Source organism: Tinamus guttatus, unplaced genomic scaffold, assembly GCF_059628265.1.
Source record: "Tinamus guttatus ecotype Peru unplaced genomic scaffold, ASM5962826v1 Tinamus_guttatus_pri_ptg001089l, whole genome shotgun sequence".
Classification (NCBI taxonomy): Eukaryota; Metazoa; Chordata; class Aves; order Tinamiformes; family Tinamidae; genus Tinamus; species Tinamus guttatus.
The window spans coordinates 103861-110059 of NW_028289623.1; positions in this window are offsets into that span (position 1 = coordinate 103861).

Below are 6199 nucleotides of genomic sequence, written 5' to 3' on the forward strand. Positions count from 1 at the left end.
AAGGTCAGAGATGGGCACTCTGAAACCAGACTCTGCTCTCAGCAGGGGCTGCTCTCTTTTTAGAGTAACATCATCCTCTAGCCTGAAGAGGCACAAGCCCCAGAGATCTGGGAATGAGACAAATCGATAGATAAAAAACTTGATTAATTTCTTTATTTTCTTTTTAAGAGTGTCCTCCTAACTTGTCTCTGTCTGTTTTTTCCTTGGTGAGTCCCCCAAATGTATGGGGAGGAAATGTCCAGCAGCAGCTCCCTCAACGAGTTCCTCCTCCTGCCACTCTCAGACAGGCGGGAGCTGCAACTCTTGCACTTCTCGCTCTTCCTGGCCATCTACGTGTCTGCCCTCCTGGCCAATGGCCTCATCATCACAGCCCTAGCCTTCGACCACCGCCTCCACACCCCCATGTACTTCTTTCTCCTCAACCTCTCCGTCCTTGACCTTTGCTCCATCTCCACAACTATCCCCAAATCCATGCACAATTCCCTGATGGACACCAGAGACATTTCCTACTTGGGATGTGTTGGTCAGGTCTTAAGTTTTACTATTTTCATGTCAGCAGAGTATTGTCTCCTCACAGTCATGGCCTATGACCGCTATGTTGCCATCTGCAGACCCCTGCACTATGGGACCCTGCTGGGCAGCAGAGCTTGTGTCAAAATGGCAGCAGCTGCCTGGACCAGTGGCTTTCTCAATGCTCTCCTGCAAACTGGGAACACATTTTCCCTACCCTGCTGCAAAGGCAATGTGGTGGAGCAGTTCTTCTGTGAGATCCCCCAGATCCTCAAGCTCTCCTGCTCAGATTCCTACCTCAGGGAAGCTGGGATTATTGTGGTTAGTGTCTGCTTAGGCTTTGGGTGTTTCATTTTCATCGTGGTGTCCTACGTGCAGATCTTCAGAGCTGTGCTGAGGATCCCGTCAGAGCAGGGCCGGCACAAAGCCTTTTCCATGTGCCTTCCGCACCTGGCCGTGGTCTCCCTGTTTCTCAGCACATGTGCATTTGCCAACCTGAAGCCCCGCTCCATCTCCTCACCATCTCTGGATCTGGTGCTGGCTGTTCTGTACTCGGTGGTGCCTCCAGCAGTGAACCCCCTCATCTACAGCATGAGGAACAAGGAGCTCAAGGATGCCTTAAGGAAAGTGATTTCATGGACATTTTTCAGTGGTGGTAAAATTGCCATTTCTCTCTATAATTACTCTTTCTGAATCCCAACCAGATTGAGCACTGTTTCGTCATTTTATTTTTATTGTGTCTTTCATTAGTGGTAATAATGGTTATCATGTTGCTACACAAGTTCTTGGATTCAAGCCCAAGAAATTGCACACCAGAAGGGCCTGCTGGAGCTTTCTCCATGGGTTCAGCATCAAAAACTCATCATCTTGTAATGATCTCTACAGAGATCAAGGGGTGGATTTGGGGAGCACTTATCAGTGTCCAGGAATAGTGCAGAGGTTGAATGGTGCTGCATTTACATGGCCAGAGCTGTGCCACATGTTAAAGCGCAGTGTGAGATCCCTGTCTTTCTGGAGGGGAAGCTGGAGATGCCAGGAGAGCAAGGAGTGGAGCCTCACAAGGGGAGAGGTCCTGTAAGGTGGAGGCACCTAAGGTAACACACTAAACCCAGGTTTTTGGGGCAAGGCAGACCTCAGGATCTAGAGGTGCACCTGGACACAGCCAGTACCCTCAGAAATGTCCGTAGTTCCTCCCAGCACCTGACACATCCTCAGACTCCTGGGGGGAATCGAGGTCACAAACCCCCTTTGGTTGAGTGTGCTTCCCTCCTTGAGCAGAACAGCAACCGTGGAGACACTTCCTGATCCCTGTGTGCTCAACTGCCCATTTGCTCTGTGAAGCAGCACCGTGAGCTCAGGGTCTTGTGGGCAGAACAGGGGAGGGAATGGTGGGAACAGGCAACAGAATCAGAGGAGGGAATGTCTGAAATGACAAGGAAGTGGAACGGAATGTGAAGGGGTCTTGGAGAGAAAAATGCTGACATTGACTCCAAGACAATGCTGGTGCACTACAGCAAGCCCCAAGACAATACTCAGGGTGTGGGTGCACTACAGCGAGGGCCTGGTGCAGGGCCAGACAACCCTGCTGCGCTGGCCCACCCCATGGCCTGGGAAGCAGATGAAGAAGGATCAATGCTGCCCATCCTCTCAGCTCACAGAGGCATCAACCCTCCTGAAGGGTGGCACCAGATATAAGGCTGAGACCCCTTTCAGAGACCTGCACTAAAGGAAGCAGAACCCAGGAGACACATCACTTTGCTGCTGTCTCTGAGGACCTGCTCCCAGCACACGTCCTTGAGACAATCTCCCCAACTCTGCATGCTGCCCATTGCTCCAGAGGTCACATTCCAAGAAGGTCCATGCCGAGATGGAGGACTGTGTGTGCAGCTGTGAGCCCTGGGAGGATGAGCCCTCTCCTTGCTCCTCTGCAGGCTGGCATTCAGTGATGATGCTGGAGCTGTCTACTGGGCCAGTAGACCCTGCTGCTGCCATACAGACCTTCAAGCAGGGTGTGTCACAACAAACATTGAGCCCACACTACTATTTTTTGAGGAGGGAAGAGAGAGGAGAAACTGGCCTCAGAAACTCCTCCCAGCCCCTGCCCCAGCCCTTCGCAGCAGCCATTCCCAGCACTGCCCATTCCCCATGGTCCCGGGAGGGCTCCTGTTTGGATGTGCCCAGCTCTGTGTGCCTGCTGGGCCCAGCACCTGTGTGGGGGGAATGGCCACCCTGCCTCGACTCTCTATGGGCCCAGAGCCCAGCAGAGCTCTCAGTACGGCCTTCTACTAAGTCCAGGGGGACAGGAGCCAGAGTGCGCAGGGGCTGGGGGCTGGTGGGAGGCCGCTGGGCAGGCAGTGCTAGGGGAAGGGGCACTGAGGGCTCTCATGGGAACCCTGCTGAGCAGATGTTTCCCTGCCTCTGCTCACACCGGGTGCTGGACGGTGCCTGCACAGGGGCCACGTGCAGGGCAGCAGAGCTGGGCCAGGGCAGGAATGGGGTGTAGATGGGAGCCAGGACACTCCAGAAGCTCCTGTCATTGTGGAAGGGGACTCAGTGCTGCTAGTGGGGCTGGGGGGTCTCTCAGGGGCCACAGCCAGCGGAGCCACTTGCCAGGTCTCCCAGACCCAAAGCAGATGGTAGGTGCCAAGCTCTGCAGCTCCCAGTGTTCCCTCTCTTGTGTCACCCTCAGGAGCACCCCTAGGTGTGTCACCTCCTGCCTGAAGGTAGAAAGGAGCAGCTTGAGCTTATCGTCTCATTCCATCTGACCTAGGTTCTATCCTGGTGTCAGCCCACACACTCTGCCATGGCTCATCTTCTGTCTGCACACACTCTCTTCTGAGGCCAAATCAAGTTGTGCAGAGCAGGACTGACCATGATGGGGTACAGACAGGAGCCATGACTCTCCAAAAGCTTTCAGGCTGCAGAGGCATTCATGTCCCTTCTCTGCACACCAGAGCCCCACAGGACATAGGATTACTTTTGCCTAAGTGTAGGTGAGTGCGAAAGAGGTATCTGCATGAACGTCCCTTATTAAACCCTTGTCCCTAATCAGTACAGATAGAAGGCAGGAGTCGGCTGCTTGGATAATGACACATTGTGATGCCTGAGGCACCAGGGATGGTCCAAGGCACATGCAAGTTCTCTTGGAACAAGACCGAGAGATGCACATCCTTCCCAAGCATCAGCTGGTAGCCATAGAGGCAAGGAAGGTATCCTTGGCCACCTGAAATGGAATCACATGTGTCTGTTTAGAGCACCTGAGCCCATCTTGGTCAGATATTTCAATGGAGCCTACAGGCCCATGCAGCTGAGCAGACAGAGGATCCCACCATGAGGAGGGCGACCTGCCTCGCCAGGTATAACCACAGGCTATACTAGAGCGTAAATCACAGCAATGTGACATGTGCACAGCCCTGCATGGCAGGCACCTCAGTATCCTGATCCACTGTCGGGTGAGATTTCGATACAATCCCAAGAGTAAGATTAAGACACAAACGGGGTCAAATGCCATACAACCTTGTAAACTTTATTCTCATAACTGCAGTAGGACAGAGAGAAGAAGGAGGGAAAAAGAAAGATGAACAAGCAAGCGGGAGAGATGCAGCAAGATTAGTTCCCACCACCACCAGTCCAGCTAAGTTTCGTTGGCTCTGCCTCAGTGCAGGTGATGATCTCTTGAAGGAGAGTTCAGGAAAAGAAGCCGCACATGCATGTGTGTGTGTGAGGGGGGATATGCAGTCCTTTTATGTCCCAGTTCCTGAAGAGTTCGCCCACTTTTGTACATGCCGTGCACTCTGGTGATACTCTTTACCTAACTCAAATGTAAGCGCCGCTCAGTAGGCACTGCTGAGCATTATTTTGGTCTTGAGCTGATCTTCCCGGAGACAGGATGCCAAGGCCAAGAAGTTGTAAATTGTATGGAGATAAAACACCTCGAGCTGATATCACAGTCTTCCCAGAGACAAGATGCCCAGGTCAAGAAATCTTAAATGGTTTGGCAACAATGTCAAGACAAACACAATCCAAAACAGTCTTTTAAAGTGCGTCTGCAAACTGAAGTCCTATGCTGACCCCGCGCACTGCAAAAGCTAAGTGGTGATATAGAAAGTGTTGGGGTGGTGTGAGTGTGTGGCTTGAGTTTGTGGCTTCAGTGTGTGTCTCAGCTGCCAGACTGTCTAGTGCGGATCCCTCTTGTGGATGAGGGGTGTGCGAGGCAGGTGTTTTGGGTGTTGCGCAGGAGAATGTGCGGGAGCGCTAGGGCAGGCAGCTCCAGCCTGTGTTTCTATGGTGTGTGTTGTGTCTGTGCACTGTTTTGCACAGGTCCTGAGGTCATTCGTGTTCTTTCTTTTCTGGAACATAAAGTATCTTCTGTGCAGTAGCACTTCTTTTTGCAGAGGATTTTCCTCAGTTAGCATGCTGTTGTTTGTGTGTGTGCCTTTCAGTTTGGGGCTGGAGCTGCCGTGCATGTGGGAGTTGGTTGTAGTAGAGTGAGTGTGGCAGAGATGGAGTGGTGATTGGTCAGGATATGTGTAATCGACTTGATATATTCATGTGTGGTATATTCAGTGTGGGGGGCGGGCATCAGTCAGTTGGGACAGTGGCCATTGTATTGATTTTTCAATATCAATACAATTTGTATTGATTTTTCAGATGTAGAGCAGCATTCCCGGGGGCCCCAAAAGAGAGATGGAGGAAACAAAGGTCATGCCCCAATAATAAGGGTGAGCTAGGGAGTTGTTGGAAGGAGAGTGTTGTGGTCAGTGGGTTTTCTCAATGACATTCTGCTTTGTGCATATGGGTGCCGAGGGTTGTGTCATTCCCCTGCTTTGCCTTGTGCTGCCCCCGCTTTGTCTTGAAATTTATTGACCTCATCATTTGTTTCCCATCTTGTCGAGGCCTAGGCTCTTTATTGCTGGTATCTTTTGCATCAATCTTATGAGCTTGGGTGGCCCCTTTTTGCCATGGTCAGAGGTGTTTGGGCTTGCCCAGAGCATCCAAGCAGCACTGCTGTGGTGGTCTAGGACTTTCTGGCAGACAGTATTGTGTGTGTGCATGCAGTAAGAGTCGTTTGCAGCGTAGAAAAATATATCAATATAACTTTTTGGAGGTTAGAGGGTTTGGAGTTAGAGTTAGGGGTTTAGAAGTGGGGTTAGAGTTAGAGGTTTGGAGGGTTTGAGTGTTTAGGGTTAGATGTTTAGAGGTTTAGCGTTTAGGGGTAGAGGGTTAGAGGGTTTGGGTTTAGGGTTAGAGGGTTTAGGGGTAGGGTTAGAGAGTTTAGTGTTCACTGATAGAGGGTTGGAGTGGGGTTAGGTTTAGAGGGTTTAGGGTAAGAGTGTTTAGGTTTTAGGGGGTAGAGGTTCAGAGGTTTTAGGGGTAGAGGGTTAGGGTTTAGGGTTTTAGGGATAAGGTTAGAGGGTTTAGGATTTAGGGTTTTAGAGATAGAGGGCTTTAGGGGTTCAGGTGAGGGTTAGGATTAGGGGGTTAGGGAGCTGGGGGTGTTAGAGGTTTAGAGGGTTTAGCGTTAGGGTTTAACGTTAGGGTTTAGTGTTAGGGTTAGTGGGTTTAGCGTTAGGGTTAGAGGGGTTAGGGTTTAACATTAAAGGGCTAGAGGGCTAAGGGTTTAGAGTTATTGCTTAGAGGGTGTAGGGTTTAGGTCCATGGGTTAGTGGGATTAGTGGTGTTAGGGTTA